The sequence below is a fragment of the Dasypus novemcinctus genome, chromosome 3 (genome assembly GCF_030445035.2).
Source record: "Dasypus novemcinctus isolate mDasNov1 chromosome 3, mDasNov1.1.hap2, whole genome shotgun sequence".
Lineage (NCBI taxonomy): Eukaryota > Metazoa > Chordata > Mammalia > Cingulata > Dasypodidae > Dasypus > Dasypus novemcinctus.
Genome location: NC_080675.1, coordinates 33,988,654 through 34,010,081, shown reverse-complemented (window position 1 = coordinate 34,010,081; position 21,428 = coordinate 33,988,654). Strand labels below are relative to the sequence as shown.

At 38.1% G+C, this 21,428-nt stretch overlaps 1 protein-coding gene and 1 pseudogene across 16 annotated transcripts in view; one reads left to right on the top strand and one right to left on the bottom strand.

Moving 5' to 3' along the window:
* The window catches only part of AREL1 (apoptosis resistant E3 ubiquitin protein ligase 1), an 86,265-nt gene that overhangs the window by 62,897 nt on the left and 1,940 nt on the right, over positions 1-21,428 (bottom strand). For 7 of the 16 annotated variants that reach the window (XR_009184929.1, XR_009184934.1, XR_009184924.1 and 4 more), the window contains exon 2: positions 9,245-9,441. The exons of 7 other annotated variants lie outside the window; for them this stretch is intronic. The gene's annotated coding sequence lies outside the window, so the exon portion shown is untranslated. The remainder of the gene's footprint in view (positions 1-9,244; positions 9,442-21,428) is intronic. 2 more of the 16 variants (XR_009184930.1, XM_058293070.1) reach the window with 1 other exon arrangement.
* On the top strand, positions 16,643-17,875 carry LOC101444221 (dnaJ homolog subfamily A member 1-like; annotated as a pseudogene).

The window sequence follows — 21,428 nt, the reverse complement described above, 5'->3', positions numbered from 1 at the left end:
GGTGATTATCCTACTTTGGCAGTGCAAGCTGCCCCAGGAGCTATTCTGTGGCTGGAATTTTATGCTCCACTTCCCAAAAGTGAAAAAGAGAAAGAGATGGCCATTGACTGCAGCTACTAATGAGTAAATTCGGCTGGCAAAAGCATAACTCTAAGAACAGCTAAAGTCTGAAACTCTCTAAGTTGGAAAGAGGCTGATAGTCACCATTTTGATTCCATTCCCAGCATGAGAGGAAGCCGAGTTGACCAAAAATCACAGTGACCACAGGGACCGGTTTCTTTCACCCAATCAGCAAGCAGCCCTAGCCTAAACTTCAGTCCCATCTCTGGCAGGGAGGAAACTGGCAGGCCCTGTACCAGTCTATCTAAATAACTACAGGTACATTTGACAGGCACAGACGGAATAATTGGAAGTCTACTGGGGCAAGTGTGGTGACCTTGGATCTGCACTGCATAGACTGCTGCCCACACCTGCAGTTCCATCCCCACCCAAGGCAGGGAAGAAAAGGACATGAAGCTTCATCAGTCTCTCTGTGCAACTACAGTCTAGGCCTGCATGACTTGGATTATTCCACACAGCTGTGACTATGTCCCTACCCCTGGCAAAGGAGAAAGTTGGGAGAAGCTTCATCGTTCCCTGGGGCAATTGGGGCAGCTTGAGCCTCCACAGCTTATAGCACCAACTACATCCTAGGCTCCTACTGTACAACCAGCAAGGAAGAGAGAGCAGGAAGCCCTAAATTAAAGAGAGAAACTGTACCCAGAGTAAACACTCTAGTAAGCTAGAGGTTAACATACCAACAAAAATTACAATCCACACCAAGAAACAGGAAGATATGGCCCAATTTATCTTATATACGGCAAGACTGTCTTACAAAAACGAGGGTGAGTTTAGAATATTCACAGATAAATAGAAACTGAATTTCTAACAAAGAGACCAGATTTTCAGGAAATACTAAAGGGTGTGCTAGAGCCTAAAAAGAAAAGACAGGAGAGAGAGAGAGAGGCCTGGAAGAGTCTAGAAATGAAGATTATATCAATAAAAGTAACTAAAAATGTCAAAAGAGTGGTGAAAATAAAATATGACTGATAAAACTCAGTCAGGAATAAACTTAACCAATGATATAAAGCACTTGATTTCAGAAAACTGCATACTAAATGTTAAAAGAAATTTTAAAAGGCCTAAATAACTGGAAGAACATTCCATGCTCACGGATTGGAAGACTAAATATCATTAAGATGTCAACTCTAATCAAATTGATATACAGATTCAATGCAATCCTGATAAAAATTCCACCAGCATTTTTTAAAAATTGAAAATACAATTATCAAATTTATTTGGAAGGGTAGTCATGAATAGCCAGAAACATCTTAAAAAGGAAAAGTGAACTCTCATCTCCAGACTATAAATCATATTACCTAGCTATAGTGGTAAAAAAACCCCAGCAAGGTACTGGCATAAAGACAGACACATAGACCAATGGAATCAAATTTATGGTTCAGAAACAGACCCTCATATGTATGATCAAATGATTTTTGACTAGCCTGTCAAACCCACCCAGCTCAGGCAGAAAAGTCTGCTCAACAAATGGTGCTAAAAGAGCTGGATATCCATAACCAAAAGAAGGAAAGAGGACCCCTATCTCAACGCCTTATCCAAAAATTAACTCAAAATGGATCAAAAACCTAAAAATAAAAGCAAGAACCATAAAGCTTCTAGAAAAAATTATAAGAAAATATCTTCAAGACTTGGTGGTAGGTGGTGGATTCTAAGGAGAAGAGGAAGACTGAGATGGACTACTGATATTTAATGTATGCAGAAGTTTTAATTAGTTTTACTGTAAAAGTTTGGAAATGTGTAGAGTGGATGGTAACATATAGTGAGTAACAGCTAGTTTGTAAATGAGGATGTGGCTGAAAATGGTAGTCTAGGTATGTAAATGTCAACTGACAGAATGCTAGAGAGTAATCTAGAAACTGAGTAGCACAGTAAACCAAGAGGTGGATAAGAATTGTGTTCAATGGTACAGATGCAAGAGTGTCCTTTGTGAGGTAGAGCAAATGTACATTCTATTGCAGGGTGGTGGGAATGTAAAGGAACATGGGAAAAATACAACTGGAGTGACCTATGGACTGTGGTTGGCAGTAACAATATAATATTCTTGCATCTATGCCAAAGATATACTGTATTGATAATGGGGCAGTATGTAAAACGTGTGCCAAATGTACAGTATGGACGCAGGAACAATCAGATGATATTATCTTATCTATAACAAATGTTCCACTACAGTGTGGTATGTTGATGGAGAGGTGTTGTTTGGGAATTCTGCACATGTGGCATGATTGTTTTATAAGTTTAACAATATCTGTCATAAAAAATATTTTAAAAATACTAATAGGGTGGGTTGGCGGAAAAACACACCAAATGTAAGGTAAGGACTATAATTAGTAGTAAGATTTTGGCAATATTCTGTCATAATTTGTAACAAACATCTCACGACAATGCAAGGTATTGGTGGACAGTTGATGTATGGGACTCCTGTATGACGTTTGTATGTTTGCTTTTTAAGTTCACAATTTTTATTATACACTTATTGTTTATGTTCATATATAAATGATATAAAGATAATAATAGGGTGAGTTGGGGGAAAATACTTTGGTTAATAGTAATATTTTGATAATGCTCTTTAATCATTAGTTGAAAACGTTCAACAACAATGCAAGGAATTCATGGTAGGGTGAGGTATGAGAGTCCTGTATGATGTTATATATGTTTGTTTTATAAATTCACAACTATTACTATATACTTATTGTTTTTGTATGTTTATGTATAAGTAATATACTTCAATAAATTTTTTTTAAAAAAGACACTAGTGGGAAGTGGATGTAGCTCAAATGATTGGGTTTCCACCTACCATATAGCAGGACCTGGGTTCAATCCCTGGGCCCTCCTAGTGAGCTGAGTGCCTGCGCAGCAAGCTGAGGGCCCACGCAAGTGAGTTACACAGCAAGAGGATAATGCAACAAAAGAGAGATGAAGGGGATAATCAATGCAAGGCACAACAGAAACCAGGAACGGAGGTGGTGCAATTGACTGGGAACCTCTCTCTCCACACAGAGGTCCCCAGGATCAAATCCCAGTGAATCCTAGAGGAGAAAAATGAGAACAGAAGACAAAAAGAGGGGCAGTGGACTTGGCCCAGTGGTTAGGGCGTCTGCCTGACACATGGGAGGTCCGTGGTTCAAACCCTGGGCCTCCTTGACCCATGTGGAGCTGGCCCATGCACAGTGCTGATGTGCACAAGGAGTGCCCTGCCACGCAGGGGTGTCCGCCGTGTAGGGGAGCCCCACATGCAAGGAGCGCGCCCTGTAAGGAGAGTCGCCCAGCGCGAAAGAAAGTGCAGCCTGCCCAGGAATGGCACCGCACACACGGAGAGCTGACACAAGATGACAGAACAGAAAGAAACACAGATTCCCGTGCCACTGACAACAACAGAAGCAGACAAAGACGACGCAGCAAAAAGACACAGAGAACAGACAACCGGGGTGAGGGGTGGGGGGTGGGGGGAGTAAGGAGAAATAAATAAATAAATAACTCTTAAAAAAAAAAAAAAAGAAGACAAAAAGAGAAAAAGATACAGATGATCACACAGTGAATGGACACAGCAAAAAAACAACAGGGTGGGGGGAGAGGGGAGGGGAAAAATAACAGACATTAGTAATGCACGATGTGAGGAAGAAGTAAAAAACTTCCATTTACAAAAGTAACTAAAAGAATCAAATATTATGAATAAACTTAACCACATATGTAAAGCACTTGTATTCAGAAAACTCAATGCATTGTTAAAAGAAATTTTAAAAAGACCGAAATAATTAGAAGAACATTCCATGCTCATAGACTGGAAGACTAAAATAAAAATCATTAAAATGTCAATTCTACCCAAATTGATGTAAAGAATTCTATGCAATCACAATAAAAATTCCACCAGCATTTTAGAAAATAAATGGAAAAAACACAATTATCAAATTTATTTGGAAGGATAAGGGGTCCCAAAAGCCAAAAACATCTAAAAAAGGGAAAGCAAAATTTGAAGACTTTCACTTCCGGACTTTATATCATATTACCTAGTTACAGTGGTAAAAATAGCATGCTACTAGCTTACAGACAGAAACATAGACCAGTAGAATCCAACCGATGGTTCAGAAACAGACCCTCACATCTATGGCCAAGTGATTTTTGACAAGCCAGTCAAACCCACCCAGCTCAGGTAGAACAGTCCATTCAACAAATGGTGCTGGGAAAACTGGATATCCATAGCCAAAAGAAAGAAAGAGGATCCCTATCTCACACTTTATTCAAAAATTAACTCAAAATGGATCAAAAACCTAAATATAAAAGCAAGAATCCTAAAGCTTCTAGAAGAAGCTTCAAGACCTGGTGGTAGGTAGTGGATTCTTAAAGGAGATAAGAGGAGGACTGAGATGGACTACTGATGCTTAATGTATGTAGAAGTTTTAATTACCGTTAATTAAAATTTATAATATAAAGTTATATAGAGTTGATGGTAACACATTAAAGTAACAGCTGGTTTATAAATGGGAATATAGCTGAAGGGGTAGTCTAGGGATGTAAATGTCAACTGAAAGGAAGACAATAATAAAGGGACTGAATAACACAGTAAACCCAGAGGTGAATGAAAACTGTGGTTGATGGTAAGAGCAGATGTACATTGCTATTGCAGGGTGGTGAGAATGTGAAACATACAATGTGAAAAATACTACTGGAGTGACCTATGGACTGTGGATAACAGCAATACTGTAATATTCATGCATCTATGCCAAAAATGTACTGTGCTGATAATGGGGGAGTATGGAAAAAGTATGCAATATGTATACTATGGACCATGGTTAGTACTAACAGTCTGATATTATCTCATAATCTGTAACAAATGTTCGACCACCGTGTGGTGTTGATGGAGGAGTACTGTATGGGAATTCTGAACATGTGCATGATTGTTTTGTAAGTTTACAACTTTTGTAATAAGAATATATTAAAAAAAAATAATAGGGTGGGTTGAGGGAAAAATATACCAAATATAAGATATAGACTATAGTTAGTAGTAAGATTTTGACAGTATTCTTTCATAATTTGTACCAAATGTCTCACGACAATGCAAGGTGTTAGTGGTGGGTTGATATGATGTTATGCATGCTTCGTTTATAAGTTCACAACTTTTACTATACACTTATTATTTATGTATGTTCAAGTATAAATGATGTAACATAATAATAATAATGTAAGATACTTTGGTTAGTAGTAACATTCTGAGGATGCTCTTTCATCACTAGTTAAAAATGTTTCACAATAATGCAAGGTATTGGTGGTAGCATGAGATTGAGAGCCCTGTATGATCTTATGTATTTTGTATTGTAAGTTCACAACTATTAGGTACACTTATTGTTTATGTATGTGTATGTATGAGTGATATACTACAGTAAGTTTTTTTTTAAGTTAAAAAAATTGTTAATATAACTTAGGGACTATAAACAGCAGTATTATAATATTCTTGTATCAATGTCAGAGAAGGTACTGTTTTAAAAATAGGAAATTTTGGAAAAAATACACCAAATGTATGCTACAGATCACTAAAAAATGCTTAAGAAGATGAAGGAAATTACAAAGAAAGAACTAGAAGATATTAGGAAAACAATGAACAACTAATATGAGAGTCTAAGGTAAAGAGACAGAAATTTTACAAAGGGATGAAACGGAACTCCTAAAGGTGAAGACCACAATAACTGAAAGGAAAAATGTCCAGGAGGGTTTCAGAAACAGAATGGAGCTGGAAGAAGAACAAATCAGTGAACCTGAATACAAGATACCTAAAAAGAATTAGACTGAGGAACAAAGAAAAAAGAAATAGTAAAAGTAAAAATAGCCTAAGACAGCTATGGCCACCATCAGGTGCACCAATATATGAAATATGGGATTCCTAGAAGGAGAAGAAAGAGAGAAAGGGGCAGAAAGAATAGTCAAAGAAATAATGGCAGAGAACTTATTAAACTTAGCAAAACATGTGTATATGCATAGCCAATAAGCTCAGAGAACACCAAAAAGGATAAACATTAAGAAAAATACACCCCACCATATACTGATTACACTATCAACTGCAAAGGACAAGAAGAGCTCTGAAACCGCAAGAGAAAAGCAACATGTTATGAACAAAGACATCCCAATTAGACTGCCTGCTGATTTCTCACCAGAAACCATAGAAGGAAGAAGGCAGTGAGCTGAAATACTTAAAATGCTGAAAGAAAACAAACAGCAGCCCAAAATTTTATATCCACTGAGACTATCTTTCAAAACTGAGGAAGAGATGAAAACATTCTCAGATTTAAAAAAAGCTGAGGGAATTCATTACTACTAGATGCCCTAAAAGCAACGATAAAGGGAGTTCTTCAGACAGAAATGAAAGGACACTGATAAGTGGTTCAAAGCAGTATAAAGAGAAGAAAAAAAAAATTTTTTTAAGATTAAAGAGAAAATAAAAGCAGTATAACAAAATAAGGACCTGAGGTAAAGGTATCCATTTGGGTAATTATAAACGCCAGCATTATTGTATTGTACTGCTTGGTATATAACTCAACTTCTACTGCCTATAGGGGCTAATATGCAAATGCATAAAAGTAATGATGAATCTATGTATTTGGACACACAACATACAAAGATTTAAGTAGTAACAAGCACAAAAAGGGTGGGGGAAAGAGGGATATAGGAAAAGTATACATGCGTGCTACTGAAGTTAATTTGCCATCAAACTATGTGTTATATATTTAGAATATTAAAAATTTTTTTGTGTATTTAGAACGTTGGTTTTTTTTTAAGATTTATTTATTTATTTCTCTCCCCCCACACCACCCTGGTTATCTGTTCTCTGTGTCTATTTGCTGCATCTTCTTTGTCTGCTTCTGTTGTCAGCAGCATGGGAATCTGTGTTTCTTTTTGTTGTGTCATCCTGTTGTGTCAGTTCTCCATGTGTGCGGCACCATTCCTGGGCAGGCTGCACTTTCTTTTGCGCTGGGCAGCTCTCCTTACAGGCGCGCTCCTTGAGCATGGGGGTCCCCTACGCGGGAACACCCCTGCGTGGCAGGGCACTCCTTGCATGCATCAGCACCGTGCATGGGCCAGCTCCACACGGGTCAAGGAGGCCCAGGGTTTGAACCACGGACCTCCCGTGTGGTAGACAGATGCCCTAACCACTGGGCCAAGTCCACCACCTAGAATGTTAAGTTTTAACCCCACAGTAACCACAAGAAAATAGGATGAAAAATATTTCTAGATAGAAATGAAAAGGCCCTCAACCTGGTATAACATAAGAAAGCTATATATATACATATACATATACATACACATATATATATGTATATATAAAGTGGGCTTTAAGGGAAGTGAGGAACAAAAAAGGTGTAAGACTTACAAATAATAATTAGCAAAAAAGGCAGAAGAAAGGGAAGCAGATGTGACTCAACCACTTGGGTACCCACCTACCACACTGAAGGTCCTGGATTTGGGTCCCAGTGCTTACTAAAAGAGGACAAGTGGTGCTGCCTCCTACCGCAACAGAGCTAGATGCCACTGCAACGAACTATACTCCACCCCCTCTGCAACAAGCAGAGGCTACAAGCCAGCACAGGCCACAGCCTACAGGGAGCAGATGTGGCTCAGTACATTGGGTATTCACCTCTCACGTGGGAGTCCCAGATCTAGTTCCCAGTGCCTCCTGGAGAAGGCAAGCAAGAAAACCATCTGGGGAATGATGGATAAATAAAGAAAAATAAAGTAAAGAAAAAAATATATAAATAAATCTTAAAAACAAAAAAAAGAAGAACTGCATTATCAGTAGTGACTTTAAAATGTAAACTCTCTAGCCAAAGGTAGAGATTGGCAGAATGAATAAAAAAGCATGACCCAACTATATACTTTCTGCAAGAGACTCACCTTACAGATACAAGTAGGATGATGGTTAAAAGATGGAAAAATATCTATCACACTATATTTTTATTGGAAAAATAGATGTTATGTAGTCAAAAAGAGTTATGAGACAAAGATGGTCATTACCTACTGATAAAGGGGACAATTCAACAGGAAGATGTAACAATTATAAATATATATATACACTTAACAGTAGAGACCCAAAGTACATGCAAATACTGAAAGATCTGAAAGATCAGTAAGGAAGTACAGGTCATGAATGATACACTAAACCAACTAGACCTAAAACACATATATAGAACACGAACCCAACAAAAACTGAATACACATTCTTCTCCAGTTCACATGGATCATTCTCTAGGATGGACCATATGTTGGGTTACAAATGAGTCTCAATAAATTCAAAAACACTGAAATCATACAATGTATATTCTCCAACCCCAACTGAACGAAGCTAGAAATTAGTAACAGAGGGAGAAAGGAAAAATTCACAAATATATGGAAATTAACACACTCAAACAACCAATGGATTAAAGAGGATATCAGAAGTGAAATTAGGAAATATCTTGGGGGAAGTAAAAATGAAAATACAATGTACCTAAACTTACGGAATACAGTGAACATAGTGATGACAGTGAAATGCATAGTTCTAAATGCTTACTTTAAAAAAGAAGAAAGACTTCAAATCAGAGGCCTAGCCTTAAAACTTGAAGAATCAGAAAAAGATCAAACTAAATGCAAAACAAGATTAGGGTGGACATAAGTTAAATAGACAACAAAAAATAAGTAACAGAATCAACAAAACCAAAAGTTGCTTCTTTGAAAAGCTCAATGAAATTGACAAACCTTTGGCTACACTGACAAAAAAGGAGAGAAGATACCAATAAAAATAAGAAATGACAAGGGGAAGTGGATGTGACTTAAGTGATAAGGCCTCCGCCTACCATATGGGAGGACCTGGGTTCGATCCCTGGGGCCTCCTGGTGAAAAAGAAGAGAAAGTGTGCCTGTGCAGCGAGCCAGTGCCCGCACAGTGAAGCAAGTGCCCCGCACAGTGAGCCAAGTGCCATGCACGGTGAACCTAATGCCCATGTGGATACCCACATGGCGAGCCGAGTGCCCATGTCGTGAGCCGAGTGCCCATTGGGTGCCCATGTGGTGAGCCGAGTGCCCATGTGAGTGCTTGTGTGGTGAGCCAGTGCCCATATGAGTGCCTGCGCAGCGAGCCAGTGCTCGCACGGTGAACCAAGTACCTGTGCATCAAGCCGAGAGCCCACATGGTGAGCCAGTGCCCATGCAAGTGAGTCACACAGCAAGATGATGACGCAACAAAAGAGAGACGAGGGGAGAGTCAACGTGATGTGCAGCAGAGACCTGGAACTGAGACAGCACAATTGACAGGGAACCTCTCTCCACATCAGGGGTTCCCAGAATCAAATCCCAGTGATTCCTAGGAGAGAAAGATGAGAAGACAAAAATAAATAGATACAGAACATCACACAGCAAATGGACACAGACAGCAGAAACAGCGGGGAGGGGGAGGGAAAGGAGGAGGGGAAGAAAAAAGAAACAGAAAGGGGGACATTGCTACTGACCTCACTGTAATAAAAAGGACTATAAGTGGATATTATGAATAACTGTATGCAAAAAATTAGATAACCTACATGAAATGGACAAATTCTTAGGAACATACAAACTACCTATACTGACTCAAGAAAAAATAGAAGATTTCAACAAAAGAATTACTAGTAAAGAGACTGAATTAGGAATCGAAACTCAGTACCAGATGGTTTGACAGGGAAATTCTACCAAACATTCCAAGAAGACTTAAATCCAATTCTGCCCAAACTCTTCCAAAATCTTGAAGACAGGGGAACACTCCCTACTTATTCTGTAAGGCCAACATAACCCTCACACCACAGCAGGAAAAAGATACCACATGAAAAGAAAAAACCACAGACCAGTATCTCTTTTGAATGTAAATGCAAAAAAATCTTCCACGAAATACTAGCAAACCAAATCCAACAACATATTAAAAGAATTATAAGCTGGGAGCAGAAGTTGCTCAAGTGATTGAGCATCTGCTTCCCACAAGGGAGGTCCTGGGTTCGGTTCCCAGTGTCTCCTGAAAAAAAGAGCATAAGAAAAAAAAACAAACTCAGGGAGCCAATATGGCTCAGTGGTTGAGTGCCAGCTTCCCATACATGAGGTCCCAGGTTCAATCCCCCGTACATAAAAAAAAAAGAAGTATAAGCCACGATCAAGTAAGATTTATCCCTGTAATGCAGTGTTGGCTCAAAGTTAAAAACTCAAGTAATGAAATACATCACATTAACAGAATGAAGGGGGAAAAATCACATGATCCTCTCAATGCAGAAAAGGCATTTGACAAAATACAGCAGCCTTTCTTGATAAAAATAGTGAGAACACTAGAACAGAAGGAAACTTTCTCAACATGATAAAGGGCACATATGAAAAGCCCACAGCTAACATACTACTTAATGTACTTAATGGCGAAAGACTAAAAGCTTCCCCTCTAAGATCAGGAATAAGACTAGGAGGTTTACTATCACCACTGTTATTCAACATTGTACTAAAATAACTTGCCAGGTCATTTAGGAAGGAAAAAAAAATGAAAGGCATCCAAATTGGAAAAGAAGTAAAATTTTCCTTATTTGCAGATGATATGATCCTACATTCAGAAAGTCCTGAAAAATCTACAACAAAGCTCCTAGACCTAATAAACAAATTCAGCAAAGTGGTGGGGTACAAGATCAATGCCTCCAAATTAGCAGTGTTTCTATACACAAGCAATGAACAATCAGAAGAAATCAAGAAAAAAAATTCCAATAGCAACTAAAAGAATCAACGATCTAGGAATAAACCTAACCAAGGATGTAAAGGACTTAAAAACAGAAAACTACAAAACATTACTAAATCCATGTCCATGATTTGGAAGACTAAATACTATTAAGATATCAATATTACCCAAAGCAATTTATAGATTCAATACAAACTCAGTCAAAATTCCAACAACTTTCTTTGCAGAAATGAAAAAGCCAATTATCAAATTTTTATGTAGTATCTGTAAATCTGGTTCCTCAAGTAGTGAAGATTGAGTGTCACGGTGTGCCCTGAGGGGAGGGGGAGAGTGTATAGCATGGATGGAAGCAGGGAACTGGGGGGCAATGGAAGCACTCCACAAGATCATGCAATGATGGACATGTCAACTTACATCTAAAGTGTATAAAAGTCTATAAACTAAAATGTAAACTATAATGTAAAACATAAGGAAACTAAAAATTTAGAAATTTGTAGTCTAAAATATAAACAATAATGTAAACCAAAATGGAACAATGTTTGATAGCTATGTTTCAAAATTTGTACATCACCTGCAGCAAATATAACATAAACATGTAAAGAGATCATTGCTGGGGAAAGGGGAAAAGGGTTTGATGTTGGATATCTGGGAGTCTCCTATACTGTGTATGTGAATTACTGTGATCTAAAACTTTTTTGAAGACAAAATTAAAAATTAGGGAAAAAAAAAGGATGTAGACACTGAGGAAGAAATAAAAATATCTTGCCACTGTACATACAGGGCAATACCTATTACAGTGATGAAAGGCAAAATGTTAGAAACAAATCTTTATAATATTTTTCATTTTATTAATACACCAATTTATTTTTATTTTATTTTAGTATTTCTAAATTACTATGTATTCTATTTCTAAACTTTAAATCCATCACTGTATTTCAATTTCCTATTAAATGAATTTGGCAATATATTAGGATTCATTGTTGAAGAAGTTTTGGATCACAGAGAGGTTCAACTATGGCAGGGTAGGAAAAAGAAAAATATATGTATTTTTAAAAAAATTTATATGGAAGAGTAATATGACCCAAATAGCTAATGCAAATTTGGAAAAGAAGAATGAGAGGACTCACACTTTTGGAGCTTAAAACTTATTACAAATAAAAATAAAAAATGTGGGAAACGGACTTTGGCCCAGTGGTTAGGGCGTCCGTCTACCATATGGGAGGTCCGCGGTTCAAACCCCGGGCCTCCTTGACCCGTGTGGAGCTGGCCCATGCGCAGGGCTGATGCACGCAAGGAGTGCCGTGCCACGCAAGGGTGTCCCCTGCGTGGGGGAGCCCCAGGCGCAAGGAGTGCGCCCGTGAGGAAAGCCGCCCAGCGTGAAAGAAAGTGTAGCCTGCTGAGGAATGGCGCCGCCCACACTTCCTGTGCCGCTGACGACAACAGAAGCGGACAAAGAAGCAAGACGCAGCAAATAGACACCAAGAACAGACAACCAGGGGAGGGGGGGAAATTAAATAAATAAATAAATAAATCTTTTTTAAAAAAAAAAAAAATAAATAAATAAAAAATGCATGGTACTGGGAAACAGATGTGGCTCAAATGATTGAGCTCCTGCCTACCACATGGGAGGTCTGTGGTTCAGTTCCCAGCACCTCCTAAAGAAGACAGTGAGCTGGCACAATGGGTAGGTGTGGCAAGCTGATACAACAAGATGATGCAACAAGAGACAAGAAGAAAAACATAATGAGAGACACAACAAAGCAGAGAGCAGAGGTTCCCAGTGCTTTCTAAAGAAGACAAGCAAGACAGTGAGGTAATATGATGGGCAGGCGTGACAAGTCGATGCAACAAGATGACATAACAAGAGACACAAGAAAAAAAATCATAGTGAGAGACGCAACAAAAGCAGGGAATGGCGGTAGCTCTAGTGATTAGGCCTCCTTCCCACATTGGAGGTCATGGGTTCAGTGTTCCTAAAGGAATAAGGAAGATGAACAGACACAGCAAGTACAAACAACAGGGGGTAGGGGGAAATAAATAAAATAAATCTAAAAAAAAAAAAAAAGGCACGGTACTGGCACAAGGAGGGACATACAGACCAAGAGAATAGAGCTGAGAGCTGTGAAATCAACCTTCACATTTATAGACAACTGATTTGTGACAAGGTGGCAAAGACCACTCAAATGGGAAAGGGCAAGCTCTACAACAAACGGTGCTGGGAAAATTGGATCTCCATTTTCAACAACAACAAAAAAAGACCCCTACACTTCACACCATATAAAAAAATCAACTCAAAATGGATCAAAGGCCTAAATATAAGAGCTCGTAGAAGAAAATGTAAGGAAGCATCTTCAGGACCTTGTGTTAGGTACTGATTTCTTAAAGACTTTACTCCAGAGCACAAGCAACAAAAGAAAAATAAATAAATGGGACCTCATAAAAATTAAAAATTTTTGTTCCTCAAAGAACTTTATCATTAAAGTAAAAAGACAACCTACACAATGGGAGAAAATATTTAGAAACCACATATGCAAAAAAGGGTTAATATCCAGTATATACAAAGAAACACTTCAATTTAACAAAAAGACAAACAACCCAGGTAAAAAATGGGCAAAAGACTTGAACAGATATCTCATAAAAAGATGTTCAGCATCATGAGCTATCATGGAAATGCAAATCAAAACCACAATAAGATACCATTTCACATCCATTAGAATGGCTGCTATTAAAAACAAACACACACAAAAAAAAACAAAAACAGAAAATAATAAGTATGGGAGAGAATGTGAAGAAACAGGAACACACAATCATGCTGTTGGCAATGTAAAATAGTGCAGCCACTATGGAATCCAGTTTGGCAGTTCCTCAGAAAGCTAAGTAGAGAACTAATATATGACCCACCAATCCCACAACACAGTATATACCCAAAAAAACTGAAAGCAGACACTCAAACAGATTATTTTCACACCCATGTTCACAGCAGCACTATGCACAATTGCCAAAAGATGGAGGCTACCCAAGTGTTCACCAACCAATGAATGGATAAATAAAATGTGGTATATACAGAGAATGGAATATTATTCATCCAAAGAAAGGAATAGAGTTCTGATGCATGCAACAACACAAATGAACCTTAAGACATCATGTTGATAAGCCAGACACAAAAAGGTAACTATTGTATGATCTTACTGAATTGAAACAAATAGAATAAGCAAACTCAGAGTCAGAATCTAGAATATTTCTTACCAGTGGACGCAGTAGGGATAGGGAAAGGGATGTTAAGGCTTAAAATATACAGGGTTCCTATTACGTATGATGGAAATGTTTGGTAATGGATAGTGGTGATGCACAACATAGTGACTTAAATGTGGTGTATACACATAATGGAATATTATGCAGTTTTAAGAAAAAAATGAAGTCATGAAGCATATGACAACATGGATGAAGCTAAAGGTTATGTTGAGTGAAGCAAGCTAAATACAAAGATAAATACTAGTGGGAGGAGTGGGGGCTGGGGTGGGGTGTGGCGTATATGGGAACCTCTTACATTTTTTAATGTAACATTTTGTATGATTTATGTATCTTTTAAAAAAAGACAAAAATAAATAAAAAGACAAATACTATATGACTGCACTACTGTGAATTAAATATAGTGTATAAACTTATGGACTTAATAACTAGAAAATGGGTCATCAGAAAATAGAAGGTCAGAGAAAGGAAAGCTGAGGATTAACTTGTGCAAAACTGGTAAAAGGGTGTGGAAATATATAGAAAAGGTAAAAGCACAGTATAATGTTTGTAACTGAGGCAGGCTAGTAGATGAGGAATCAATAGGAGGACTTGGAACCTGGCAGGAAATCCACATGGCTGCTGGATTGTGAGAATTTCCATTCAGAACAAGATTTCTTCCAGAATCAAGGAGAAGCCCTGGATATTCTCTAAGGGGCCTTATCACTGGGCCCTCCCGGGGGACTGAAGGGTGGAGTAAGCAATCAAAACAGCAAACAGCTGGGACTCCTCCCCTGTCATTAGCAAAGGGGCAGAATTAATGGTTTTAAAAGACAAGTGCCAAAGCCAAACAACCCCATTCTTGCCTTCCCCCTGCCTGGCCAGTAAACCTGGGCATTTGTAATTGTAGTCTGTAAATCAGCCCTCTCTATCAGTTATCAGCCCCTTCCCATCTACCTGGACCCCTAATCTGTTATTTTCTCCCAATTCTCTTCCCTCCCTTCCTTAATAAATAACTGGCCTAACTAAACTGGCTTGGACTTAAAATTCTTTTTTTTTTTTGTAGTTTAGCCAAGATCCTAGAAAAATCCGGCAACATAACTAGTAGTGCTATTATATAGGTATGACAGTGGTTGAAAGGGAAAGTCTAAGGTCATGTATATTACTAGAAGGAAAGTTTAAAAATGTAACATGGGACTGTACAGCATAGTAAAACCTCATGTGAAATATGAATATAGGTAATAATGAAGCCGGCTAGTAAGACAGGGAATCAAGAGATGGAGCTGGAATCTGGCAGAGTCCGCATAGACATCAATAACCCCAAGATGGAAGACTGCCCCTCTCCTGGGGGATGGATGGGTGGGGTAATCAATCAAAACAGCAAACAGCTGGAACTCCTCCACTGCCATTAGCAAAGGGGCGGAATAATGAATGGTTTAAAAAGTAAGCGCCTAGTTCTCTTTCTCCCTTGCCTTCGCCCTGTCCTGGTGTCCGTCCTGCCCTGTTTCTGCCTTCTGTGCTCTGCTCGCGCTGTGTTCTCCCACATGGATAACACACAAGTAAAATCTGGGCATTTATAGTCTATAATGAGAAACTGTAGTCTGTAAATTAGCCCGCTTTATCACTTTTCAGGTCCTTGCTCTCCACCTGGGAACCACAATCTGTTATTTTGTTATTTTCTCCAGTTTCTCTTCCCTTCCTACCTTAATAAATTACTGGCCTAACTCACCCGACTTGCTCTTGAAATTCATATCTGCGGTATAGTCAAGAACCGAGACAAAATCTGGTTACAATATCACATATATCAGACTGTTTTTCTTTGAAACTGAACAAACGTATGTTAATGTTACAAGATGTTAATATGAGACAAAACAAATAAGCATTATGCTGAGTGAAAGAAACTAGACACAAAGTATTACATAATGTATGATTCCATTTATATAAAATGTAAATATAAATCAATTTCTAAAGATGGAATTAAACTAGTGGCCATGTAGGGCTGGGGAAGGATAGAGGGATTGAGAGGTGACTGCTAAAAGGTATGGAGTTTTTCTTTTTGGAGTAATGAAATTGTTTTAAAATTTTGTGGTGATGAATGCACAACACTGTGATTATATTAAAGCCATTGATTGTACACTTTGGATAGACTGTATGATATGTGAATATCTCAATAAAAGTGTGTCAAAACCAAAAAACAAACAAAACCCTTTTCAACCCTTTTCTATAAACCATCTACACAGCCCAGCAGGGTTCCTTCTTCACCAAGACATGAAAAACTAGATCACACTTAAGAGTAGGATAGTTTTTTAAAATTTCTTTTCTTTTTCTTTTTATAGAGCAGGAAGGTTATAACAGCTCTTTCTTCCTAATAGCTTCACCCCACCCTCAGTAGGGGGTATGCTCAGAATGAACTTCCCAAAGAGGACACGAGAGGGATTAAAATAACCCGGGCTGGATCTGTGGATAAAAGCAAGGGAACAGCAGGAACTTTCCAGAACGTTCAGTAAGAGGTGGAGGAGCCGTGGCTGCCTGAGCTGCACACAGCACCATGCTCCTTTCTGCTCCCCCTCACTGGCCTCTGCCTGCTCACTGGCTATAGAATATGGTCAAAGAAATCACTTACTAAGATATTTTGGGGGTCAAACTAAACGCCACCAGGAAGGGTTGAAAAAGGCTTACAGGAAACTAGCCTTAAAGTACCCACCCTGCTAAAAATTCAAATGAGGGTGAGAAGTTTAAACAGAGTTCTCAAGCCTATGAGGTGCTCTCTGATACAAAGAAAAGAGAATTACATGACATAGGGGGAGAACAGACCATCAAAGAAGGTAGAGTAGGTGAGGGTTTTGGCTCCCCCGTGGACATCTTTGAAATACTTTTTGGAAGTGGTGGAAAGATGCAGAGAGAAAGGAGAGATAAAAATGTTGCATATCAGCTCTCAGTAACCTTAGAAGGTTTATATAACAGTGCAAAAAGAAAACTAGCTCTGCAAAAGAATGCAATTTGCAACAAATGCGAAGGCCAAGGTGGTAAGAAAGGAGAGTAGAGTGCTGTCCCATTTGCCAAGGAACTAGCAAATAAGAATTCATCAGGGAAGATGTGGAATGGTTCAGCAAATTTAGTCTGTGTGCATGTCATGTGCCAGGGCTATAGAGAACAGATCAGTCAGAAAGATAGATGTAAAAGTTGCAATGGAAGGAAAATAATTCAACAGAAGAAGATTCTAGAAGTTCATATTGATAAAAGCATGAAAGATGGCCAGAAGATAACATTCCTTGGAAAGGGGACTAAAAGCCAGGACTGGACCCAGGATACATTATCATTCTTTTAGATCAGAAGAATCATGCTCCTTTTACTAAATGAGAAGACCTTTTCATGTGTATGGACATACAGCTGGTTGAAGCACTGTGTAGCTTCCAAAAGCCAACTCTTGACATCCAAACTATTGTCATCACCTCTCATCCAGATCAGCTTATCAAGCATGGAGATAATCAAACATGCGCTAAATGAAGGCATGCCGATTTATCATAGGCTATAGAAAAGGGTCACCTAATCAATGAATTTAATTAAGGTAAACTTTCCTGAGAAAGGCTTTCTCTCTCTGATAAACTGTCTTTGCTGGAAAAGCTTCTAATACCTGATGAACAAAGTAGAAAAAACTGATGAAATGGATCAGGTACAACTGGTAGACTTTGATCCCAATTGGGAAAGACAACACCATGCAACAAAGAAGCACATGAAGGGTGATGAACATCACCCCAGAGGTGGTGCTAGTATCAAACCTCTTTTGAGAGTGAATAACTCTCACTACTGGCATTTCATATGCAATAGTGAGTAAGTAAAGGACTGTAATCATAATATGCTCACTACTTGCTATTGTTTTAATATTCAACCACAGTAGTGTTTTTAAAAGTTAGATGAAAAATAAACTCAAATATAAAAGCTCTGACTTTGCCCTGTATATATAATGACTTTAGTGTGCAAGATAAAAGTCAATATTTGTAAAAACTATTTTTGGTTCAAAAAAAGAAAAGTCCCATTAGCACTTGTTAGGCCATAACTTGTCATCGTTTTTCACTATATACATTGTGAAATTAGAATGAAATTCTAGGTGTAAGTATATGTATTGACTTCAGTCTATGACCCTTCATTGTTAAGCTGTGAATTTAAAACTGTATTTAACTGGCAATCAGAAAAAAAAAAAATCTTAATTTGTGGAGACGTATTGGTCTGTATAGTTATCTGTATTAAGTGGGAATTGTTGTGATGCATCTGCATTTATTCTATTGCCTTAACTGTTGCTTGAAGATGACACAGTATGTAACTTGTCTGTTAGTAACAGAAACAATAGCTTTCTAAAGAAGGGTTTATCATAATATGCTTCATGAGCATATTACAGTTGCCTTCCCTTCTACTGTGCCATGTTTTTTTTTAATATATTAATATGTTGCTGAGTCCTGGTTTCATTTTTTTTACCTCTTCTCTTTGGACCATGATAAGCTCTAAAGTAGTGACTGCAGAAGGTGGGTAACCTGGAAGTTAAGGTGAAGAGAAATTTACATGGAGAAGTTTGTATTTATGGGCTCACTTTAAATCATTTAAGCTCCAAAGTAACTTTTTTTTTTCAGATTTTTAAAAATTTATTTATTTTTATTATTGTCTTTTTTTAAAAAAGATAAATAGATCACACAAAACATTACATTAAAAACATAAGACAGGAAGCGGATTTGGCTCAACTGATAGAGCATCTGCCTAGCATATGGAAGTCCAGGGTTCAAGCCCAAGGCCTCCCGACCCATGTGGTGGGCTGGCCCACGCACATGCTGATGCGCACAAGGAGTGCCCTGCCACACAGGGATGTCCCCATGTAGGGGAGCCCCACGCGCACGGAGTGTGCCCCTCATGGAGAGTCACCCCATGCAAATAAAGCACAGTCTGCCCAGGAGTGGCGCCATACAAATGGAGAGCTGACGCAGCAAGATAACGCAACAAAAAGAGACACAAATTCCCAGAGTTGCTGACAAGAATGCAAAGAGACACAGAAGAACACAAAGCAAGTGGACACAGAGAGCAGAAAATGGGGGAGGGGGGGAATAAATAAACAAACATAAGAGGTTCCCATAAACCCCACTCCCCTCCTCCTCCCCCTAAAGCAACATCCCCTTTCATCAGTAAGGCACATTCATTGCACTTGGTGAATACACCCTGGAGCACTGCCACACTGCATGGACCATAGTTTACACTGTAGTTCACACTCTCCCCCAGTCCATCTAAGGGGTAATGGCAGGATATACAATGTCTGCATCTGTCCCTGCAATAACATTCAGGACAACTCCAAGTCCTGAAAATGCCCCATATCACACCTCTTCCTCCCTCTTCCTGCCCTTGGCAACTCCCGTGGCCACCATCTTCACCTCAATGATACAATTGCTTCCATTGCTAGAGTCACGACAATTCTATAGTAGAATACCAGCAAGTCCACTCCAATCCATTTCATATTCCTCCATCCTGTGTACCCTGGGATGGCGATGTCCACTCCACCTCTAAATCAAGAGAGGGCTTAGATCCCACATGACTGAAGGATACGATTCTCCTGCTTGCATAAAGTAAATGTAATTCAATGTTGGTAGTCTAGCAAATTATAATGAATAACTTTAATTGTATACTTAAAAGTTGTCATATATTCACATGCTTAAATCTGGATATCAGAATTTCAGCAATTCTTGAAATATATGGTTATCTCCTTAATATACTGATTACAAAGAAAAAAAAGTAGGGGGACACTACAGAAAATGTAGGCTGTACGTTATTATATTACCTCTGGCCAAAAAGTATATAATGAATGGAAAATACCTTAATTGATGTTGACTATTAGCCTCTCACACCAAGAGGCAAAATGCACTGAAATGAATGTTCAGCTATAAGCAATGAAAAAACATGATGCAAATTTTCTCAAAACTGTTCAAGGTAACAAAAATTTATATAAAATCATATGGTACTGGTCAATTCAGGTTAAATGGCAAAATACGTATCTACCATAATTGTTTTGTTTCTAATAACTAAATGAATACTCATCTCTCTTTATTAAAATATCTTTATCTTGTAGAACAGGCTGTGAGAATTCCACCAGGAAAATATGGTGACCTAACACCATATTAGGGCCTCAGACACACAGACATACATACACACAAACTGCAACGAGGTTAAACAACCTCAAAAGTTTGAAAACTACTATACAAAAAAATGTTAGTCAAGGCTAAGCATCCGTTATCCCTCCAAAGAAAAGAAACAAAAGAAAGATAACCGAAATTTAAACCTAATTAATGGCTAAGGCTGTTTAAAAGGTTAAAATGATATACTAGAATCCATTAAGGTCATAAAATTTGATATTATATATTGATAGTGTACTACACAACAGTACTCTAATCTGGACCACTTCCAGAAAGATGAAAAGATGGGAATAATTCCTCTAAAATATCATTTCAATTTGCATACCTCTATCATACCACCTACCATAAGTTATCTGTTCATGAGTCTTTCTCCAATACTAGACAGAGCTCTTGAAGAGTAAGGAGCACACTGCATAGGACAGAATGAGCCCTCAATAAATGCTTGCAGAATGAATGAACAAGCAGCAATCTACCTCTGAAGTATCCCTACAAACCAATCCAATATCAAGGCTTTAGAGCACAGCATGGTATATACCATATTTAGGGAACAGTAAACTGAAAAATAATGAACAGCAACTAATAGTTGTTGGGAAAAATCATATCATATGGGTCATACGAATAAATGTGAAACCTGTAACTTGAATATGGATAAAATATTTCTGAATTAATTTTTTTTATTTGATGGCCACAAAAGTGAATCTACCTATAACTTCCTCACATTGAAATACAAGATGTTCTCTGAAGAATGTTTTATCATTCATAATAATGTCATAAAGAAATTTGTTAACCTGAATTAGAAAATTACCAATTACTGAATGGAATGAAGCCCAAGCCCAACTATGTGTTCAAACTGTGGGTCAAATGCCTTGAGCAATTCTTTCTCTTCAAGACTGCAGAAAAGTATAAAACAACCCTCTTGACTGCTGAAAAGAACTAAAATAATTTCTTCTCACAAGTATGTACTTCCAAAGCAATTATTTTCTGCTCCCAAGCTACTCAAAGTACCACCACCCTACATCCTCCCTTCCTCATCAAAACACATTAGGTATCTGAGTACTTGAAAACAAATTTCTAAGTACGTTTTCATTCCCAATCATCCTCCTACACTAATTTAACTACCAAGTATTAGCAAACAAGGAAATCAGAAAATCCTCAGAATAGAAATTTCAAACTCCTTTTTTTTTAAAATTTGTTATTTTTCAGATTCCAAATTCAGGGTAT